This window comes from Salvelinus alpinus, chromosome 30, assembly GCF_045679555.1.
Source record: "Salvelinus alpinus chromosome 30, SLU_Salpinus.1, whole genome shotgun sequence".
In the NCBI taxonomy this organism is placed as follows: domain Eukaryota; kingdom Metazoa; phylum Chordata; class Actinopteri; order Salmoniformes; family Salmonidae; genus Salvelinus; species Salvelinus alpinus.
Genome location: NC_092115.1, coordinates 32,247,115 through 32,271,917, shown reverse-complemented (window position 1 = coordinate 32,271,917; position 24,803 = coordinate 32,247,115). Strand labels below are relative to the sequence as shown.

Genomic DNA, 24,803 nt, shown 5'->3' with positions numbered 1-24,803 from the left:
TGGCATGTTACCCAGAGCACATCCTGTGGGAGCTTTGGAGAGGGCTGCGCGGCCACATCAAACAATGGCTTCTTGTTGTAAACAAAGCCAGGGCAGCTTGCCTGGGGCTCTCTCTTTCTCCCTCTCTCCCGGCCCGGATCCAGTCTGCCCACTATAATTCTGGAGTCCACATTTACTGAAATGTTATTCAAATTTTCCACACCTGACTGGGCATACTGGACATTGGGTAAAGTCTCATTAGTGTTGGAGAGTAGTGAACTACATGTAGTTCAACTAGTAATTTAACTACATTTTGCAGTAGCTTGGTTGTAGTTGAACAAAATTGTAATCTTGGTAGTGTTTCCAGTAGTTAATCACTTTTTTGCCATGTAGCGGTGTAGCTAACTACTGGAACTACACAATACTTTTTTTGTAAAAAGAAAAGAAAATATGGGTGAAGTAGGCAATCGTTTCCTTTCTTTTTCAGCATCAGACCTGCCTGATTCTCACTTGAAACAAAGTTATTGTGTTTAATAGGCTAAATTACCCATTCTGTTAACATCTGACTCCAGAGTGATCTGAGTGGGCAATTCCACGATAACATACTGATTTTAAAGTATGCCAAACAAAAACCATTGATTGCTAAGTTAAACAATTTGGTAGTGGAATGACACATTTTCATCACTTAAAAAACTAATCGTTATCATTAAAAACACTAACTAATTGGTATGTCTATCTTTACTTGTTACTTCTGTGAACTTTCATTAATGTCCCTCCTCATGAGGGAAAGACATTTAAAAATATCTAAAAGATATGTCGGGTTTTGGTAACAGAATGACACTACAAAATATTTAAAATACAGTATATGTTGATATTAGTTGGTAGGGGTCTTTAGTTCAACATTATTGTGTTTTAATGTATTTCTTTAATACTTTTTCTGCTAGATGTTTTCTAAGACCCATTTTTAATCAATTTGACCAGAAATCAAAGGCTTTGCTTATTTTAAAAATGTATATATGCCTTAATTTTTCAAAAATAGACCCTGCTGTAATTTGACATTTCATTTCTATGTAAAGGTCACATGTAAGTAGAGCTTTTTACCTGGAAATTCCCTCTTGCAATTTGTAGACTATGACATTTCAGATTTAGATATGATAATTTATCACAAAATAGTTTGGATGTACTAACTTTAGCTAATAAACTATATTTTTCATAAGGTTAGCTTTAGTGTATCTTAACTTCTTCCATAGTGAAGTAATTGATAGCTTGGTAAACTATATTTTCAGTGTAGCTTCCCCAACACTGAGTCTGTGCCAACAGGCACACTGTGTCCTTGAGTCATTTCTGTGGTATTATTACACTAAGTGGCGACGCGTCATTCAGGACAGGTGGGGCCGAGCCAAACCTGTTTTGAGCCGCACCTGTTTAGCTTTAAAAAAATAATATATACAGTACTAGTCCAAAGTTTGGACACACCTACTCATTAAAGGGGTTCTCTTTATTTTTACTATTTTCTAAATGGTAGAATAATAGTGAAGACATCAAAACTATTAAATAACACATATGGAATCATGTAGTAACCAAAAAACTGTTAAACAAATCAACATATATTTTATATTCTTCAAAGTAGGCACCCTTTGCCTTGATGACAGCTTTGCACACTCTTGGCATTTGATGGCATGCATACACATTTTTGTCTTTGTTTACCCCACCAAGAATTACATACTAAATTGCCACTGATTACACTGCTCCTTTTTACCAGCAACACACTGAAGCCCCGTTTCCATTAGCACTTTGAAGTCAACCCAGGTTGGGCTGGCCTTGGTGGGCTAGCTCAAATTGCGTTTCCTCTGCCTCCAGAAATGAGAAATGATGTCATGTTGCTAGGTAGCCAATATGTGACTGCAGCTGGCTTCGCTAATGTTGCTGGCTAGCTAGCTAGCAATATGTTGGAAAATGTAATTCACCCTCACCATGCTGTAACTAACGTTACCCCATATTCCTACTAGCTAGCTAAATGATCAGCATCATCGCTAGCATAACAGGCTAGCTAACTGGCTTAATTCCTACCTTGCTTGCCATAGCATTTGCTATTAGCTAGCTAGCTAACCAAGAAAATCAGACGACAGGTTTAATATGATGTTGCTAGCTTTCAATATGACCTGGTCAGCTAAAATTTCTGCATGTTAGCTAACTAACTCTGATTTGCTAGCTAACATTACATAGCTAGCATTCGAGGACTGACTGTTCTCATAAAAGTTTGTGTAGTGCAAAAATGAATGAAGGATCCAGCTATGCTTGACCATGTGCTTGCTAACACCAACAAGCCCAGATGAGCCAGCTAAACGTGTCAGCATCCAGCAGTGATCAGCTTGATGGTTGCATAGTAACGGCGTCACCAGCCCGAATTCTAATCGAGCTGGCACCAGTTGTAAAACTGGGCTGCGCTAGCCCGGGTTTCCCTCGACCCAGCTCAAATTTGAGAGTTCCATTCGAGCCAGCTCGAATTTGGCCCTAATTTTAAGCAGTGGTGTAAAGTACTGAAGTAAAAATACTTTAAAGGACTACGTAAGTCGTTTTTTGGGGGTATCTGTACTTTACTATTTATATTTTTGACTACTTTTACTTTTGCTTCACTACATTCCTGAAAAAAATGATGTACTTTTTACTCCATACATTATCCCTGACACCCAAAAGTACTTGATACATTTTGAATGCTTAGCAGGACTGGAAAATGATCCAATGCATGCACTTATCAAGAGAACATCCCTGGTCATCCTTACTGCCTCTGATCTGGCGGACTCAATTAGCACTAATGCTTCGTTTGTAAATGATGTCTGAGTGTCGGAGTGTGCCCTTGGCTATCAATACATTTAAAAAACAACAAAATTGTGCCATCTGGTTTGTTTAATATAAGGGATTTGAAACGATTCATACTTTTGCTTTTGATACTTAAGTATATTTAAAACCAAATACTTTAAAAAACTTTTGCTCAAGTAGTATTTTACTCTGTGACTTTCACTTTTACTCGTCATTTTCTATTAAGGTATCTTCACTTTTACTCAAGTATGACTATTGGGTACTTCTTCCACCACTGGTTTTAAGTGCCAGTGGAAACAGGGCTTGAGAGCAGTTACATCAACTGTTTTGCAATAAAGTCTGTCTACTCTGAAATGACAGTCAAGGATTTAGACTTCCACTACGGTGGCTTAGAATGCTCCGTTTCCACTATGACTAGTATGCTACACTCCACTAGCCATAAAACTAGACTTAATAGCTACCCCAAGGTGTTGCAACAACATTGTCAGTTCATATTGAAAGTCCCTCTAGGGATCAGAACAAGCTTTTGAAACAAACGCTAAACGCTACAACAAACTGCATCCTGCTGTTTCAGCTCAGTGCCACCAGCATTTCCTGCATCTCATGTGGCTGGGTGGTAGGGACTCAAAGGTGACAATGTGATATGTTTTCACAGTATGGCACTCCAGCTTATCCCATGATTAGCGCCACATTACCGCTAGGAGTGCTGCATGAAGCTCAGCTGGTATACAGTAGGAGGGAGATCAACACTTTAGGAATGATAACGAGAGACTTAAACTCCCAGCTCATTGGGATGTTGTTACAAGGCAGCAGCTGGTAGGCCTATGTATGCTTAGCCATTATCACCCCTAATGGTTTTGATGGGAAGGGGAAACAGGAGGGCCCATCGTTCTCTACTTGGGGGCCCCGGAATCGCACAGAGTTTATTAAGACTCAGTGTTGTTCCATTATGGTACCTATCTATATTTCACTCCTACTTATTCTGTAATTCTGTGGCACAACAGCAGACTGCATAATGATTTGGGAAGTTAGTTAATGTTTAGGCATTCCTGATAATTGTTTAATTATGGCAAGCTGGATTCTATTGTTCTGTCTAGGCCCTGTGGGTCCTAGTGTGCAGAGAGCCAGGGAGTGGTTTTATAGGAGAGGGAAATGGAAAGGTCTGGTTCGCTGCCCCACCAATCCCAGGGGCTTCTGCTCGTTTTTCTTTCCATCATAACCAGTGTATCAGGGGCATTCCCCTTTCCAGGTACTCTATCCGAAAAACTAGAAGAGGTCATAATGCCAGAAACTCTGGAGAAGGCAATGAAGTAGTGGATCCGGTGTGGAGTCCCATTTTTACGCTGCTGCTCTCTGTTTGTTGTCTATGCATAGTCACTTTACATCTACCTACATGTACATACCTCAATTACCTCAACTAACCTGTGCCCCCGCACATTGACTCTGTACCGGTACCGGTATAGCCTCGCCAAAGTTATTTTATTGTTGCTCTTAAATTATTTGTTATTTTTCTATTTTCTTCTTTTAAATTTTAAATGTATTTTTTAAAACTTCAGTTTATTTTAGTAAATACTTTCTTAACACTTATTTTTCTTAAAGTTGCATTGTTGGTTAAGGGCTTGTAAGCATTTCACTGTAAGGTTTACACCTGTTGTATTCGGCGCATGTGACAAATACAATTTGATTTGATTTGGTCATACTCTTCTCTCTCTAGAATACGGCATGCTAGAATACAGGATTCAGTGTTCCAAAATCTGCTGTCAGTTGATTGGTTTTTGTATTCCTTCCAGGGAAAGGGGATTAACCAAGATGTCATTTATATTCAGATATATTTTTGCATGAATGAGCTGTAAATGATAATTGACTGAATCATGGCCAAGTATTTTAATATTAACAATTGCAAGATACACACTGCATCAGCTATTTGAGAAGCCACATGCTGTTCTTCTCTCTGTCAGGGGAAGAGGCTATCGTTGACTGGATTTGAATCCATTTGTGAGCACATGTTAAAAGCTTTACATAGGAAACGGGGGGGCTGTGGAGTGTGGAGATTGGGAGCCAGGCTCGAGAGCAGAGGCTAGGAGCTCTGTGGCTATGTGGGGCACTGCTGTGTGTCTTTGAGTAAGAGTCTAAATCTGATTTGCCTCAGTACACCTCCAGCTGGGGACTTTGTTAAATCAATGAGCCACTTTTATATGTGCATGCTGAAGTTAGTGCCTCTGCTACTACTGGTTCTGCTACTGGTAGTGTGCTACTTCTTCTTTCACTTATACCCAGGGCAATCATTATGAGTGATCGTGGGTTTTGATTGGAAAGTCCCCATGTGTTCATATAGGTAAGCCCATGTCGAGTAAATCCAATGATGTGGTGTATTGGGGTTGTGCCGCAGAGCGTCATGGGGGTTCTATGTGTTGAGATGAGCATGCTCCATTTTCAACTGTTCTGCCTGCGGCTATGGAACCCTGACCTGTTCACCGGACGTGCTACCTGTCCCAGACCTGCTGTTTTCAACTCTCTAGAGAGTAGGAGCGGTAGAGATACTCTAAATGATCGGCTATGAAAAGCCAACTGACATTTACTCCTGAGGTGCTGACTTGCTGCACCCTCGACAACTACTGTGATTATTATTATTTGACCATGCTGGTCATTTATGAACATTTGACCATCTTGGCCATGTTCTGTTATAATCTCCACCCGGCACAGCCAGAAGAGGACTGGCCACCCCTCATAGCCTGGTTCCTCTCTAGGTTTCTTCCTAGGTTTTGGCCTTTCTAGGGAGTTTTTCCTAGCCACCGTGCTTCTACACCTGCATTGCTTGCTGTTTGGGGTTTTAGGCTGGGTTTCTGTACAGCACTTTGAGATATCAGCTGATGTAAGAAGGGCTATATAAATACATTTGATTTGATTTGATTTTATCTTCCAGATAAATAGTTGAATTAATTCCTGTCTCCCGTCTCATCATTATTGAATTGTTATAAAGACATGGCTATGAAACCCATGAGACATTACAAAAGATTGTCCAAGAGTAAGTCTGAACCTACGGGAACTATTCTGTCCGGAGGAAGATGTTTTTTACAATTTTGAAACAATGTATTGCTAGCAGAGGCAAGTGCATAGTTGAGTTAGCTAAGAAAGAGAGTTACCATCATCATGGACCGCAGAAAAGGATTCAAGACGGACGTTGGAGCAGAAAACAACGTGATCAAAAAAGGGGGGAATATACAATGAGTAAAGGAAAGGACATTTATTCAACTGTGAAGACAAACTTTGGAAACTAAAAACTGCTAAATGAGCGAATTTAAGGATGAAATGTCAGTGAGTGAAGTGAATGAAGATCATGTGACTGAGGAAAATTTGTTGAGGAAAATATTGAAGTGAGTGACAATCAGGAGCCTATTGAGAAATGAAAAATGGCTTGGAATTGTTGGAAACATTGGACAGTTTGATGAAAGTGTTGAGCAGTGGAGCTCATATACAAAGCGGTGTGAATATTTTATTCTCGCAAATTACATTCATGAAGACAAAGTTGTGCCTACATCCTTTTGTGTAATTGGGCCAAATACATTTTATTTACAACGCAGCCAACTAAAGCCAGACAGGCCAGGTAATAAGATGGGGATATTGTGGAAATACTGAAAGGACACTTTTCACCAAAACCACTAGTTACGGCTGAAAGGTTTAGGTTCCACGAAAGAAATCAAGGAAAGAAAGAATCAGTTAGAATGTTTGGTGCTGAATTACATAAACTATCAGAGCACTGTGAGTTTAATGATGTTCTAAATGACACTGTTGGAGACAGACTAGTATGTGGGCTACAGAGTGAAGCTACACAAAAGAGACTATTGACAAAGTAATCTGACCTGGGCAAAGGCTATTGAAGTCAGTGTGTCCAAGGTTCAACAGGAAAAGTGCACAGAGTTGCAACTGAAAATCAGAGACAGGGATATCAAGGCACATGCTTCCTTTGTAGCAAAGTGGGATATCAGGCATTTACGTGCTGGAATAAGAACATGTATTTGTCTGGGAAAAAGGGCCACATCGAATGAGCCTGCAGAAACAAAAAGAGCTCAGAGAACTCGTTGAAGACTAAAAACAAGAAAGACATTCCAATGAAAGAAAACGTGACTTTCACACTGTTGAGCAAGAGAACACAAGAGGTAAGTGACTCATCAGACGAGGAATTCACACTGAATATAATGACTGTTGCTGGGGGGAGGGGATGCACGGCTACCATGTCTCTCCCTTACTAGAGGGGCAACTAGAGGGGCAGCCGGTCTATATGGAGATTGATACAGGGGCAGCTGTATCTCTTATGTCAGACACAGTCTACAAAAAGACATTGAAACACCTATCACTTCAGCCAGCGCACATCACGTTCAAGACTTACACAGGTGAATCTGTCGCCGTGAGACATCACTGAGGTCACAGTTCAGTTAAATGGGCAAGCTAAAACGCTGCCACTCTAAGTCGTGAAAGGAGACTATCTATCACTACTGGGACGTTCGTGGCTAGAGAAAATCCCACTGGACTGGTCATCAGTGCGTACAATGACACATGGAGACACAAGCCTACCTGCCATCTAAAATAAACATGGAGAAGTTTTTAATGGAGAGCTGGGTAGCATGACATACACTACAGTAAAGCTTAGCATTAAGCCAGACTGCAAACCAAAGTTATGAAAGCACAATCCGAAACTTATGCTATCAGACCAAAAGTCAAGGCTGACTTGGATGTTTTAGTCATGAACAGTACTGGAGTCGATAAGCGTGAATGGGAAAAACCCATCGTACCAGTCCTCTAGAAGTATGGTGGAATCAGGATGCCTGTATGTTGAGACTTTAAAAAGTCACAGTTAACCCTGTGTTATCCGCTGAGCGGTATCCCCTACCACACATCAACAACATTTTCACGGATTTAGCTGGGGGTCAAAAGTTCAGCAAAATCGACCTCTGCCGTCAGTAACACAACAAAATGTAGAATAAGTCAAGGGGCATGAATACTTTCTGAAGGCACTGTAGCATTGTATCCCTGGCAATCCACTCAAGATCTGGTCCATTGTCCTCTGGAACAGCACTGGCGCAGCTCCTTTGACTTTTCATTTACGTGCATCTTCAAGTTTTAGGTTATTGTCCTGCTGAAAGGTGAATCTGTCTCCCTGTGACTGTAGGAAAGCAGACTGAACCAGGTTTTCCTCTAGCATTTTGCCTGTACTTAGTTCTATTCCGTTTCTTTTTATTTAAAAAACTTGCCGATGACAAGGATACCCATAACAAGATGCAGCCTCCAGATTCAGCGACCACCATGAAGACCACACTTTGTATACAGTGCATAAAGTTAATTTATTTTCCAAATGTTTTCAGTTTTGCTTTAGTGTCTTATTGCAAACATAATCCATGTTTTGGAAAATTTTTATTCTGTGCAGAATTCCTTCTTTTCACTCTATCATTTAGGTTAGTATTTTGGAGTAACTACATTGTTGTTGGTCCATCCTCAGTTTTCTTCTATCACATCCTTTAAACTCTGTAACTGTTTTAATGTCACCTTCTGCATCATGGTGAAATACCTGAGCGGTTTCCTTCCTCTCCGGCAACAGAGTTAGGAAGGACGCCTGTATCTTTGTAGTGACTGGGTGTATTGATACACCATCCAAAGTGTGATTAATAACTTCACATTGCTCCAAAGGATATTCAATATCAGCTTCTTATTTTTTTACCCATCTACCAATAGGTGCTATTCTTTGCGAGTCATTGGAAAACCTCCCTGGTCTTTGTGGTTGAATCTGTGTTTGAAATTCACTGCTCGACTGAGGGACCTTACAGATAATTGTGTGTGGGGTACAGAGATGAGGTAGGCATTCAAAAATCATGTTAAACACTATTAAGGAGTCCATGCAACTTATTATGTGACTTGTTAAGCACATTTTTACTCCTGCACCTATTTAGGCTTGCCATAACAAAGGGGTTTAATACTTATTGACTCAAGACATTTCATCTTTGAATTTTGTATTAATTTGTAAACATTTTGAAAAGGTAGTGTATGTAGGCCAGGCTGTAACACAACAAAATGTGGAAAAAGTCAAAGGGTGTGAATACTTTCTTAAGGCGCTGTACTTGGATGACATCCTCGTTACTGGAAAGGACGAAGAGGACCATCTCCAGAACTTGGAAACCTTTCAGAGGTTTAAGGACTACAAACTGCGAGTTCATAAGGAAAAATGTGCATTCCTCCAATCTTTGGTTGAATTCCTCGGACATTCACAAGTCTCTGTCAAGGCTATTTTGGATGCCCAAGCTCCTCAGAATGGAGCTATCTATGTTCTTCCCTGGGGTTATTGAATTACTACAGATGTTTTATTCCGAGTTTAGCAACTAAACTGAAACCACTTCATCAGTTGCTTTGTCAGGACAAAACATGGAAATGGACAGAACAATGCGAGGAAGCATTTGTGAAAACCAAGGAAACACTCCTGAAATCTGAGGCATTGACTTACTTCGATCCACCATCCAAGTAGCTTGTGATGCTAGTCCCTATGGTGTGGGAGCAGTCGTGTCCCATATCATGCCTTCTTGTGAAGAGAAGCCAATCTCTTTTGAATTGAGGACATTGAACAAAGTAGAAAGTAACAATGCACAGAAATAACAAAAAGCCCTGTTCATTGTTATTAGAGTTTGTACGTTTCACCAGTGTCTGTAAGGGAGGAAGTTCACCCTTCTTACAGATCATCGCCCGCTGACAAGAATCGTTGGACCGCATACTGGAATTCCGTCACTTGTGGCAAGCAGAATACAAAGGTGGGCTTTTGTCAGTACACACCTATGACATCAAGTACTGCAAGTCGGAACTGCACTGCAATACAGATGGACTTTACAGGTTGCCATTACCTGTGGTCAAGCCAGAGTCACACAAAGTGGAGATATTCTACTTCAGACAAGTGTAAAACACACCAATCACTTCAACAAGTGTGGAGAAACACCAGGAATGACCCGATGTTATCTGAAATGGTGGACATTATTAACAAAGGTAAAGCCGCAGGAAATGCTCCAGAACCTTACCTTTCCAGGAGAACTGAACTGTCAGTACAGTCCAGTTGTCTGCTGTGGAGGAGAGTTATCATTCCGCCTTCGCTGAAAAAAACAGTGTTGCAACAGCTACACTCAGGTCATTGTGGCCTGGATAGGATGGAAGCATTGGGGAGAAAGTGAAAACATGTTCCTCGTCACATGCTTTTCATGCATTGGATTGGTCTGAGGAGGTGTGGCAATGCATACATGTCAACTTCGCAGGTTCATTCGAAGACAGAATGTTTCTCGAGGTCGTGGATGCTCAAATCAAGTGGCCAGAGGTTGCCATCATAGTGTAGTACTTCAGAGAAGACCATCGAGAAGCTTGAGAAAGTGTTTATTTAGTTGGTTCAGATTGCTTCTCCAACTCATTAGCAAGAGTGGACAGCAGCTAGTGTCCTGAGAAATGGCAATATTCCTACATGTGGATGGCGTACAACACATCAGGTCCGCACCGTACCATCCATCTACCAACGGGCTGGCGGAGAGGTTCATACAGACCATGAAACATGCCTTAAAAGCTTATTAGAGTCAAGGGACACAGGAACACACCTCATGCAACCACCAAGGCTTCGCCTACATCGCCACTCATGAAGAGAGAGCTAAGCACAAGCTTCCACATACTCAAACCTCAGAACGCAAAGGACGTGCAACGTCAACAGGAGATTTATGTCAAACGTTGTGATCTGAGAGCAAACAACAGAGCTTTCAATCATGCCATAAACTGCCAAAAAGTTAGTCCTGGTAGCTATGTGGTTATTTAACTATCTGCATTGATCCTTTTTGCACTAACTTTTTTTGACTCATCACATACGCTGCTACTACTGTTTATTATCTGTCACTTTATTCCTATTTATATGTACATATCTACCTCAAGTACCTCGTACACCTGCACATCAACTCGGTACTGGTACCCTGTTTATATAGCAAGTTATCATCACTCATTGTGTATTTATTATTACTTTTATTATTATGTGTTTTACTTTTCTATTACTTCTCAATTTTTTCTCTCTCTGCGTTGACGGGAAGGGTCCGTCAGCATTTCACTGTTAGTCTACACCTGTTGTTTATGAAGCATGTGACAAATACAATTCTATTTGAGGGAGATACTGTCTTAGCTAGGAAATACCTCAAAGGACCAAAGCGGGTTCTTGCTACGGTCATTGCTCAGACTGGTCCTGTGTCCTACACTGTCCAGACTGCAGAGGAGGTCATCTGGAAAAGACATACAGATCAGTTACTGTTGAGTAAAGAAACACATACAGAAACACCAGTCATGAGTGGTCCAGAACTGTTACACCCTGACCCAGTAGTCTTCACCTTGGGCCTCACAGTCACCTTCTCAGGATTATTTATGTAGAAGAGGAGGAGATGTGGTATATTGGGGTTGTGCCAGAGCATCAGGGGGGATCTATGTGTTAAGATGAGCACGTTCCAGATACATAGTTGAACTAATTCATGTCTCCCATCTCATCATTATTGAATTGTTACAAAGATGTGGTTATTAAACCCATGACACATAAAACAACACATTCTATTTCTGGTTCTTACTTTTGGTATTGAATTAACTCCAAATGAAATATTTTTTCCAGGTATCTGTTCCTAAAACAAACAGCATGCGTATTCTTTTTTCTATTAATCTGCAGTTACTCCAAATAAAGAACAACCCTATCCCTTCACAGAAAGGCTCAGAATACATCCAGCTTTGAATCCCACTTTAGAATGCCGCTGGCTGCTGCTGGTGGGTTCAAGGAATCCTACATGCTATGCTGCAGCCTTAGACCATTGGTAGGGGAGTCTCTGAGAGAGAAGAAACAACCATCCTCACTCATTGCTGGTGGCTGTTGCCTTGAACTGCAAAAACATGTTAGTGAACCGAAGCAAGCGCCTCTGAAAAAAAAAAATTTATTCAAATGAAATGAGGTCCGGCAGATGGTGTGAGGGGCCATGGGCTTGCGGCAGAAAACTCCTGCTCTCTACCTCTATGACTCCGCCTACAAAGAAATAAAAAAGTTCAAAGGGAATCAACGATCGTGACGGATCTCATTATCATATTCCAAATGAGGGACTTTTAGAGGCAGAGAGAGGGAAAGAAATATTCCTCACAGGAACAAATCAATGTAGGCCTATGCTGTGTACACACAATGCAGTTGGCTGTTTCACCAACTCAATGCTTCATTTCCACTACATAGGAAGTAAAGGAAGAAAGCTCAGTTAGGAAAATGCTAGTGTCTCATGAATATATTTGTAATTCAAAATATACAGACATACAGAGAGCTATTCCTTCCATTACATTTTTCATTTGGTCTCCAATAAAGTTGAGTTGCAGAGTATAGCGTTGACTTGGAATTAAAGGCCCCAGAGAACAAAAATACATGTCATATTACACAACATACATGGAATGGGTTTCATGTGACAAATTAACTCCATTCATCCATTGTATGAACACAAGTGCATAATGAAGCTGAGAGTTTGAGACACATCTCACATACCACGTGCCAGAGCACTGTAAAATAGAGACATGTGCTGGGTGAATCCAGCAGAAAATCCAGGCTTGCCTTGTAAAAATGCTGAGAGCTCTAAAGCTTCCCTCCAGACGCATAAGACCTCTGCACCTGTCCAGGGGTCATTCATGTGTTGGGTTGAAGCCATTGGCACCCAGAAACATGTGCTGTATTCAACGGATCTCATGCTGTCTGTCTCTCTACCTCTGTTTGGTTTCTCTAATGTTTTTAAAATTCTTCCTACAAGGAGATCTCTTCCTAATCCTCTTGGTCTTCTCCCATGGAGCCTAGCTACAGCACCACCCCTTCTCTGATTTGAAATATTGTACTGAGAAATGGTCTGTTCCCCCCCAGGCAGGGACTGTATTTCAAAAACTGAAATCTGAGTGAATTTTTCTGAAGTTCCCTGTGGTGCTGTTCTTTCGGACCACAACAGGCCACAAATCTGGCAATGGTTGCTGCCTCTCTGAGTACAACTATAGAGGATCATTCTACCCATTAAAATACAAGAGCAATCTGGTTAGGGATGGAATGCAATAAAGTATAAAAAAAAAGCCAAATTTGACTTTACACAAATGACCTCAAAACATCTAAGAACCTAAAAAGAGATGTATGGGAACAACTGGATCAGAGGAAGCATTTATTTATGGAATATGACAGAATAATGAGTTCCATATCCGTTGGAAGGTTTTACACATAATCATAGAAAACATTTCTTTATAATGAAAAAAAAAATGACTTGCATTTCTTGTGATTATCATACACATAATTGAATGGCAAGTGGACAAACCTCCTCGCCAACCATTGGATTATTCCAGAAAAATAAAAAAGATTTGGGAAATAACATCATTCTAGTTCATTAGTTAATTGTGCATTGAGTACCAACTCTCTTAATTAAATTAATTGCCATTTATTTACAAATAATTACAAATAATTATTCTGCTTATTACTAACTAACAGAATGGAATGGAATGTTTCCCTTTTACCCTCTCCATACTCACTTGTCCCATTAACAAAAAGTCAAGACTTGAATAGACAATCATGTATTTAAGTCTGTTAAACAGGAACACTTGAATCTGACTTGGCAACAGATTATATCTTTGTTCTGCTAGTATGAAAAATAGCCCTCTGTACATTGAAGAAAAGACCACTACAGAAGAAAAATACCATGGTTGCAAAAAATAGCAACTCCTACTTTCTTGGCAGCAATCTCCCTTTTTCCTATTATTCACGTTTTTTTCAGGATTAATGACAACTGTGTTCTAAAAGAAAGAGAGAGAAGGAAAGAGAAAGGAAGAGAGAGACACTATTATTTTTTCCGTTGATCAGAAAAGGGAAATGAACGAGGGGTTATGGACCTGGAGAGACCTGTTTGAAAACCAGGATGTAAAAAGTCCAGAAAATGATAATACTGGAAGTATTCACTGTTTTAGTATTTTATCCACTATATTTGCTGGAGAGCAGATAAGCTGCTTAAGAAGTCAAAACTGGTCCTAGTTTGAGTTTTATCCAACTGCATCATGATCATGATCCAGGGGGAATCACTGTGATACTGTGCCACTGACCGACTGAGCTAGCACAGACCTAGACAACAGTTTCATATTCCTGTCAGTTTGTGACTCGTATAGTAATTCTCAACGGAAGTTTGAAGGATTACATTTAAGAGGTGCTTCCCAGGCTTGCCTTGTAAATTCTTCCTTCCCACTTTACAGAAGGTACTCCACAGTGTTCTAGTGGTGTGAAAGGGGAAAGGAAGCTGGGACCACTAATATGTGAGAACAATATTAATTGTGAACAAATGTTTCATTGTGTTGTTATAATAAGGTTGGTAGCAGGACGTGAAATCTTTGTGGAATCACAATGCAATGCTCTCTCAATGTGCTGTCTCGCTAGCTAGCTGCACTACATGGCTAAAAGTATGTGGACACGTGCTCGTCGAACGTCTCATTACAAAATCATGGGCATTAATATGGAGTTGCCCCCCCCCCCCCCCCCTTGCTGCTATAACAGCCTCCATTCCTCTGGGAAGGCTTTCCACTAGATGTTGGAACATTGCTGCAAGAACATTAGTGAGGTCAGGCACTGATGCTGGCCAATTAGGCCTGGCTCATAGTCGGCGTTCCAATTCATCCCGAAGGTGTTCGATAGGGTTGAGGTCAGGGCCCTAGCCCGAACCATGAAAAACAGCCCCAGACCATTATTCCTTCTCCACCAAACTTTACAGTTGGCACTATGCATTCGGGCAGGTAGTGTTCTCCTGGTATCCGCCAAACCCAGATTCGTCAGTCGGACTACCAGATGCTGAAGCGTGATTCATCACTCCAGAGAACACGTTTCCACTGCTCCAGAGTTCAATGGTGGTGAGCTTTACACCACTCCAGCCGATGCTTGGCATTGTGCATGGTGATCTTAGGCTTGTGCGCGGCTGCTCGGCCATTGAAACCCATTTCATGAATCTCCCGACTAACAGTTCTTGTGCTGACGTTGCTTCCAGAGGCAGTTTGGAATTTGGTAGTGTGTATTGCAAATGAGGACAGACCATTTTTACGTGCTACGCACTTCAGCACTCGGCGGTCCCGTTCTGTGAGCTTGTGTGGCCTACCACTTTGCGTCTGAACCATTGTTGCTCCTAGATGTTTCCACTTCACTATAAAAACACTTACAGTTGTCCGGGGCAGCTCTAGCAGGGCAGACATTTGACGAACTGACTTGTTAGAAAGGTGGCATCCTATGACGGTGCTACGTTGAAAGTCACTGAGCTCTTCAGTAAGGCCATTCTACTGCCAATGTTTGTCGATGGAGATTGCATGGCTGTGTGCTCGGTTTTATGCACCTGTCAGCAATGGGTGTGGCTGAAATAGCCGAATCCACTAATTTGAATGGGTGTCCAAATACTTTTGGCCAAGTCGTGTAGGTAGCTAGCAAATGTAGCTGCACACAATAATACCAAAGGCCATATCAGCATGTGAAGTAAATAGTTAGCTGTAAAATCACATAAACAAACTGTGCTAGCAATTTAGGAGTCTACAATCTCACCATGTTCAGCCTGCAGATCGATGTGCCTCGCAGAGTGGAGTCTGACATTCGCAACGGACATACAACGGCACTACCTCAGATACACATGAAAACATGAAATGACCCTGGGAATCGATAGAACAGCGTTCAGAGATGCACAAAAACAATATAACATAATTACAGCAGGCTCTTCCCCCCCACCAACTTGCCAAATCCCTTCTTCATTTTAACTTGTGAACTAGAACAGAATAGAAGTGTCAAAGTGACATTGACAAGGCCACTGGGGCTGCTATGGGTAGGTAGAGAGAGAGGGTCCCAGGCCCAGTCAGGCACACCCTAGCTGGGATGGGTGAGGAGGATGACCACCCTGGGTGACTGGCCCAATTTACAGTTACAGCAGCAGCCTCACCCCCACCAGCTGATTGCAGGGCAGCAGGAGGTGTCGGCGAGTGAGGGTGTCAGACACAGGGAGGGTATGATCCAATGTCACACTGCTCACCTGCTCTCTGCAGGTTTCTGGAAATGCAATGTACTAAGCTTTGTGCTGTACTGCAGGGGCATGTTCAACAATACCTCCCCTGCTGTTATCAAGGGGATCACAGCATGAGGGCAAATGATACAATGTTAACCACAACAACAACAACACAAACAACAACGACAACCTTGACAATACTGATAATTAGGGCTGGTCGATTTTGACCTGACCAGGAAAAACTCAGGATGCAAGATAAATAATAATAATAATAATTAATAATAACAACATTCTCTGGGCAATATTTCTGAATTATATTACATTTTGTTGGGCCTTCAAAAATGGAGACTAACAAGAAGCACCCATCAAGTCTGAATAAAAGCAATGAAAATGAGAACGAATGAAGCCAAAGATGTGGCATAATCCACAGCAGATTCTCCATAAGGCATTGTGGAGCGGCTCTCCAGTCTCTCTCCAGTTCCTCTGCCTGTACTGTTAACAAGCTTCTTCTGTGACCGGGGGAGAAATCTGCTGTGGATTAAGCTCAAACAAGGTGGGGGTAACCTCCCTCCCTCCCTTGTGCCCTCCCTTATTCCCTTCCTCCCTCCCACTTCGGGGGAGGCACTGGCATGCTGATCTTCACTGGAGGGCCAGGGTAAAAAAAACACTGGGGAGCAAATGGGCCCCCCACCCTTGGCTCACTTTTTAACCAGTCAGGCCTCTGCAGCACAACCCAGTGTGCACGCAAGGCAAGCCAAAATAGATCATGAGGAATGTTAGCCTAGAAAATGAAAATCACCACTACCAAGACCAAGCTGTTCCGGAGCACTGGTCCAGCATTTACATTCCACAGCAACCTGGAGTGATTTATTGCAACAAAAAAAGACAGGTCTTCCAGAAAAGACATTTAGCAACCACAGCTGGTTAACGCCAACTGGTTGTGACTGCTGATGAGTAATGACATCCCTTTGAATTAGAGACTTTGTTCTTGCGTGTCTAAATGATGGATCACTCGTTTGAATTATTTTTCAAGATGTGCTAGATAATCCATTTCATAATTTCTTCCTGCAAGATAAAAAATAAAAAATAAAACAATGTGATGTATTTCCTTTCTCCAGTGGGGTCGGTCGGGTGGTGTTATCACATTTCCTGGGCAGTCGGCAGAACTGGAGCAAGTCTCAGTCCACTCCTCCTCAGCACAGCCCAGTGTGCTGCTCCCCAACAGTAGACCCAGGGTCCATACAAACCCAATTAAGAATCAATTTCAGCCAGTGTCAGACAGTCTGGCGCCCGGAGAGGGGTAAATGCTTTTGATATGAACATTTATCGTTGTCTCACAGTCTTCCATTGTCTGAAAGTCTGGCATGTGTAAAGTATCTGTCATGAGGTCTAACGCCTGAGCACTACCGCACTACCACCAAGTCAAACAGCTCAGCTTGCTTCCCTGTCTCCAGTCCACACATGGTGTGCATACAAAAGGGAACACTGAAATCCAACAGTGGAGAAATATTAATATGCTAAGCGATATATCCGATTGAAAGGCATAAAAGGCATACAATAGTCAAGCACAATGAGGTTTTGACAGATTGTTTATTGGTCAATAGCGACCATGTTGTTTTAGGTACTAGTCTGGAAAAAAATTGCGTTGAGAGACCTTTTTCCATAGATGCCACATATGTCACGTCCTGACCATAGAGAGTCCTTATTTTCTATGCTGGAGTAAGTCAGGGCGTGACTGGGGGGTTAGTCTAGTTTATTATTTCTATGTGGGTGTTCTAGTTTTCATGTTTCTATGTTGGTGATTTGTATGATTCCCAATTAGAGGCAGCTGGTAATCGTTGTCTCTAATTGGGGATCATATTTAAGTAGTGTTTGTTCCCACCTGTGTTTGTGGGATATTGTATTTTGAGTAAGTGTATGTAGCACCTCTGTAGTCACGGTTTGATATTTGTTTATTGTTTTTGCTAAGTTTCACTATTAATAAATGATGTGGAACTCAACATTCGCTGCACCTTGGTCCGTTTCTACAAACGAACGTGACAACATATCAAGTTTTATGCAGATTGGTCATTCCGTGCCAGCAGAGTAGTGTTTTTATTTTTTATCCACAAAATTCAAAATGGCGGAAAATACATAATGGCGGCCCTAAAGGGTACCAGAAGTAAATTTACATTGGAGAGGGACCTATGTACTGAATTTCATGACTTTAGGTCGAATGGAGTGAGGGGTTTGCATTTTCAATCGCTTGTTATAGCGCCACCATCTGGTCAGTCAGTGTAATTTTGTAAATGCCGGTACTCTGCGGAAAGACACATCATTCACCCAAGTTTCATCAAACTCAGGCCAGTGCTGTCTGAGATATTGCGTGTGACGAACGTACGAACATATTAACGGACGGAGACAGATCCACAGCCCCTCCCCGATTTAATTGTGTGGGACAATGAAGAAAACAGCCAGCACTAAACACATGGGGAAATAACTGGGCTGACCAATAAAACCCCACGGACACCTTGGTAAATACTATTGCAGCTTTCATAAATGACAATAAAAATGCACATTCACATTTGCCATCTGGGCAATTTTGAAGGCCATATGCGAATAGAATAATAACGAATTGGATTCATACAGGCTTTTCTAAGGAGCTAAAAGTGCTTCATATTGTCAAGGGAGAATCACCTCATCCACTACCAGTATACAATATGCAATCACATACATGCAATACATGCCTACAGTGCAGTGTTTACATCTACTCATGTTATTAATTTGTCTGTCACTATGAGCCTCCACGCACAGGAAAAGAAAGGATATTATAATAACATTAGGCCTACACCCAATCACAGTTCTGCGGGTTCCAACAAAGACAACTACAAATAATTACTAAATAACCATGTAGCAACATGTTCATACAATATTGTAACTATAGTAATAACTGTGTTATTACACAGGTAGGCTATAAGGGCAACTTCACATAAAGTGTTACCTAAACATAGGCATTTGCTGAAGAATAGAGCATTACATAACTGGCTTTCCACACATATTTCCAATATGTATCAATGTAGCACTTGTTAAGATAAATTCAAAGACAGAATCTATAGCACACATACCTTGAACTGTATATATAAAAAAGATAAACTTAGATCTGGGTCTCTGCACACTTCTGACAGGTAGAGGGGAAATGACATATTGATTCCTAGCAGTTGAGATGAGAGCTTGCACTTACAGTACATGACTCCCTACAGAGTTTTGTCATCTGCACTCCTCTGACATCCTCCATTGTACAGTTCTATTTGTGTTTCTATACTGTAGAGGTTGAGAAATATAACGGCTGTCCTTTACAGAAGCAGAGCTCCGGCACAAAAGGAAACATTTACTCAGCCTTCCATAGGAGCTGTAACAGACAGGGCTCAAGGCTGTGCACACAGGAGAATGAGCAGGAGATGAGAGCCATAATCATATAAAACATAAAAGGTCCTAAAGTCAGTGGAGGGCATTGAAGTTGTTGGCGTTGTTATTGATTAAACTATTGACATCACTTTTAGAAGGCTTAGACATAGAGTAAGTCAAGTAAAAAGACATAGCAACAAGGAGGAAAAGAAAATCGAATGCCCATAAATTGTCAAATAATTACTAACATAATTATATTTGGGGATCTGTAGAAAGTCTCTGCAGAATGATTGAACCAATATTTTTTAAAGAATACAATTATGTATTCATTCCCTCATAAACATTTGCACATGAGGGGTCTCATGTGCAAATGGAAGTGCAGGATGAATTTATGGGCTATTTAAGTTATTTCAGTTCGTATTAAATGTTTTAGGTTTCATTACATTCTATAAGGAAAGTATAAAATGACAGAGATACATACATCTATGTTTTACAAGCCTTGTATACTTCAGTCGACATTTTTTTCCCGATTTTTTTTCCAGAGTCAATTCTCTCACTCTGTTTTCATTAAAGGCGCTTATTACCATTTCAAATGACTGAATCGTTTAAGTCATGAGAACATAGTGTGTGCCTCTATGTTTGGTGTTTGGTTTTAGGATTTATAGTTTCTGTGTGTCATGGCTAAAATATATGGTATGCTTCTGAACTCCAGGTGCTAAAATTAGAGACAGTCCCCGAGCCTAGAGCTCCGCCTTGAGTAACAACAGATTCCTTTTTCAGTGGCACGCGAAGATGATCCATTTCCTGGTTCCTAAAAAGTGAAACCTTAATCATGCTACAACGTTCTGATGGCTGGTAACAATGCTCTGAGAATTAGCTATGAAAAGTAAAACAAAGGAAAGGGTGCCTTCTTTGTGTGTGTGTGTGTGTGTGTGTGTGTGTGTGTGTGTGTGTGTGTGTGTGTGTGTGTGTGTGTGTGTGTGTGTGTGTGTGTGTGTGTGTGTGTGTGTGTGTGTGTGTGTGAGAGATAATTTCGATGTATCCATATATTTTGTGGAAGCCCATAGCAGCACAGGCTAATGCACTGTTGAATGGAACTGTTAGACACTGTAAATCTATTTTTTCTTTTTTTCTTCCTTTCTTTCTCTTTCTTTCACTGGCGAAAGGGGCATCTGTTTCCATTTAGCTGCATATGCTTGGGGAGAAAAAAATAAAAAGAGATCAGACTCACAACAACCGAACCTTGACACCATCGCACTCCCCTGAACCAAGTCACATAACAAAACCTCACACAAGTAAATAAAAAACCTAGCAAGGAAAGTAACATTGCAATGTCTGCAAGTCAATAGTTTACACAGAAAAAAAGGTTAACCATTTTCAACTTATTAAAATGTGGTCTAAGGTGATTTTTTGTTGTTGTTGATACACATGGCATAGATTATTATATCAACAAAGATCAGGGACATATTCAATGATCAGAATGTTGATATTTGAAGTACAGCCCAAATGTTTGAAAGATATCAAATGTTTTCCCAGTTTATTTGCATTCTCTATAACATTTCACTTACGTCCGAAACATTTTTGGATGACAGAGGGAAGGAAAAGTTCTGTGAGCCAAGGAAGATCTTGAGAGTGGACAAATCTGGGTCCATGTTGCTTGTCAGATGTAATCCGATGTAGAGGCCTGGATTCTTTTTCTGTGCTTGATCTAACTTGTGTCATCTGGGCTGCCTGGCTGGCTGCAGTCAGAGGAAGTCCTATGAGAATAGAGGAGGAAGTCTAGACATGGGTTTCAGAAAAGGAGAGTTAGCAGTCTAGTTGTGCGCTTTTGAAATACAAAGAAAAAATAGAGTGTTGTAGAGTGTTGCAAGTTCCACAATTCACTTGATGATTTAAATTCAGTCAGATCTAAGATTGAACATTTGATTTTGAATGTGGAACTTGTTGCCCTGTATTGTGAATTAGAATGACTTCATCATGAACAAGATGATGAACATAATCACCACACAATTTACTGATACAATAACATTTTCCCTAACATTGCCAATCTTGAAAAACTGACAGGCGGTTTCTCTTCTTGCGGTCCAAAATTAGCTTGCCTTTCAGGTGGTTTTATCCTTGAGCTTTATGGGAACATGTTTGGTACCACGTGACAACAATGAGCCTAAAGAGATGCACACAAATATGTTGTGAAATGGAACTGGCGTCGTCTGAACACAGACTGAGAACAGCAGTGAGTGTTTATTGTCTGAATGGAACAAGCATTTATCGAATGCCAGAGCAAATCCCTCAAACCTTCTTTTAGAATATGTGTATTCTTTCAATGTATGTCCTTTTCCCTCTCTCACTTCAGATTGCCTTTGAATGTTGGGGCTTTTGATCATAATAAGTAAAACCACTGAATAATGACTCAAGACATATTTACCACAACACTCTCTTGTACCCTCTTATTAACAGCGTTAAGGTTTGTTGAAACGGTCCACAATCCTGCATGAGGTTTTGACAATAATCTGAACAACACATTTGGGAGAAAAACACATCCATGGGAAGCAAAATCAAAGAAAATATGTAGGGGTGGAGGAATGGGAGACGTCACATGGGACTTTTTGGGGGGTCTTTTTCCGACAGCCCCCAGAAAAGGCAACATAAAAGGTAGTTGTCAAAGACTTAAGCATAGTATCTGAAGACAACCAGTACTGGTGCAGAGGCAGCAAAGATTGAACTAATCCTCAGATCATTTTTCAAAAATATAAAAACTGTATGGTATATTTACTTCTTACAGGCTACAAGAGTGTTAAAAGGTTATCTCAATGTGCTTTGTTTGTTGTACACTTTAGTAGAAGAAAATGTGTACTGTGAAATTGTGAAATGTGTCGTGCAGATGTTTCACTGAAATGCAGTCAAATGATAAATAACCTTGCCTGAGACAACTCAAAATCAAATCAAATCCAATGTTATTTGTTACATGCTTCATAAACAACAGGTGTAGACTAACAGCGAAATGCTTATTAACGTGTCCTTCCCAACAATGCAGAGAGAAAGAAAATAGAGAAAAAATAGAAATGTAAAACACGTAATAATACAAGTAATAATAAATACACAATGAGTAATGATAACTATATATACACTGGGTAGCAGTACCAAGTCGATGTGCAGGGGTACGAGGTAATTGAGGTAGATATGTACATATAACTAGGAATAAAGTGACAACAGGATAGATAATAAACAGTAGCGATAGCATACAGTATGTGATGAGTCAAAAAAGTTAGTGCAAAAAGGGTCAATGCAGATAGGTAAATAGTTAACTAAATAGCTACATGGACTAACTATTTAGCAGTCTCATGGCTGTCATGGAAATTCTAACCAGAAAGGAGAGAGACTGTTGATTATTCAACAACCTTTATTTAATTAAGATTTGCAAAAATGAGACCGGTCAAACATCACCTCAATGGTGTATGGTTGAAAGCCCAACAAAGAGGAGTTGTGTCTCAGTTTATATACATTGCCGGTCAAAAGTTTTTGAACATCTACTCATTCCAGGGATTTTCTTAATTTGTACTATTTTCTACATTGTAGAATAATAATGAAGATGTCAAAACTATCAAATAACACATATGAATTATGTAGTAAACAAAACCCTTTGCCTCGATGACAGCTTTGCCTACTCTTGGCATTCTCTCAACCAGCTTCATGAGGTAGTCACCTGGAATGCATTTCAATTAACAGGTGTGCCTTCTTAAAAGTTCATGTGTGGAATTTCTTTCCTTCTTAATGCGTTTGAGCCAATCAGTTGTGTTGTGACAAGGTAGGGCTGGTATACAGAAGATAGCACTATTTGGTACAACACCAAGTACATATTATGGCAAGAACAGCTCAAATAAGCACGTAGAAATGACAGTCTATCATTACTTTAAGACATGAAGGTCAGTCAATATGAAACATTTCAACAACTTTCAGTTTCTCATGTGCAGTCACAAAAACCATCAAGCGCTATGATGAAACTGGCTCTCATGAGGACAACCACAGGAATGAAAAACCCAGAGATACATCTGCTGCAGAGGATAAGTTCATTAGAGTTACCAGCCTCAGAAATTGCAACTCAAATAAATGCTTCACGGAGTTCAAGTAAAAAGACACATCTCAACAACAACTGTTCAGAGGAGATTGTGTGAATCAGGTCTTCATGGTCGAATTGCTACAAAGAAACCACTACTAAAGGACATGAATAATAAGAAGAGAATTGCTTGGGCCAAGAAACATGAGCAATGGAAATTTGTCCTTTGGTCTGGAGTCCAAATTGTCGATTTTTGTTTCCAACCGCCGTGTCATTGTGATATTTTTTTATTTTATTTTTTTGCAGTGTGGGTGAATGGATGATCTCCGCATGTGTATTTCCCACCGTAAAGCACGGAGGAGGAGGTGTTATGGTGTGGGGGTGCTTTGCTGGTGACACTGTCTGTGTTTAATTTAGAATTCAAGGCACACTTAACCAGCATGGCTACCACAACATTCAGCAGCGATATGCCATCCTATCTGGTTTGCGCTTAGTGGGACTATCATTTGTTTTCAACAGGACAATCACCCAACAGACCTCCAGGCTGTGTAAGGGCTTTTTGACCAAGAAGGAGAGTGATGGAGTGCTGCATTAGATGACCTGGCCTCCACAATCACCCAACCTCAACCTAATTGACCGCAGAGTATAGGAAAAGCAGCCAACAAGTGCTCAGCATATGTGGGAACTCCTTCAAGACTGTTGGAAAAGCATTCCAGGTGAAGCTGGTTGAGAGAATGCCAAGAGTGTGCAAAGCTGTCATCAAGGCAAACGGTGGCTACTTTGAAGAATCTAAAATCTAAAATATATTTGGATTTGTTTAACACTTTTTTGGTTACTATATGATTCCATATGTGTTATTTCATCGTTTTGATGTCTTCACTATTATTCTACAATGTAGAAAATAGTAAAAATAAAGAAAAACCCTTGAATGAGTAGGTGTGTCCAAACTTTCGACTGGTAATGACTAATGAAACAAATACCAAACGTTTTTGGGTGGAATTTTTCTTTAATTGGAGTTGTGCAGTTGTGAGTGAACAGGTAGTACAGGAGGGGACTAAGCACACACCCCTGAGGGGCCCCAGTGTTGAGGGTCAGTGTGGCGAATGTCTTGTTGCCCTCACCACCTGGAGAGTGGCCCGTCAGGAAGTCCAGGATCCAGTTGCAGAGGGAGGTGTTCAGTCCCAGAATCCTTAGCTTACTGATGAGCTTAGAGGGCACTATGGTGTTGAACGCTGAGCTGTAATCAATTAACAGCATTCTCACATAGTTGTTACTCTTGCCCAGGTGGGAGAGGGCTTTGTGGAGTGCAATAGAGATTGTGTCATCTGTGGAATTGTTGGGGTGGTATGCTAATTGCAGTGGGTCTAGGGTGGCTGGGATGATGGTGTTGATGTGAGCCATGACCAGCCTTTTAAAGCACTCCATGTGGGTGCCATGGGGCGATAGTCATTTAGAGAGGTTACCTTGGCATTCTTTGGCACAGGGACTATGGTGGTCTGCTTGAAACATGTACA

The 24,803-nt window shown here is 40.8% G+C and overlaps 1 long non-coding RNA gene across 1 annotated transcript in view; it reads right to left on the bottom strand.

The window, feature by feature from the left end:
- Nucleotides 1–21,166, bottom strand: part of LOC139560446 (uncharacterized) — a 101,062-nt gene extending 79,896 nt beyond the window's left edge. Inside the window, exons 1-2 of the long non-coding RNA XR_011671940.1 lie at nt 20,804–21,166; nt 10,990–11,075 (exon numbers count right to left, since the gene is read on the bottom strand). This is a non-coding gene — a long non-coding RNA (uncharacterized lncRNA). The remainder of the gene's footprint in view (nt 1–10,989; nt 11,076–20,803) is intronic.
- Between the last annotated feature and the right edge of the window lie 3,637 nt (nt 21,167–24,803).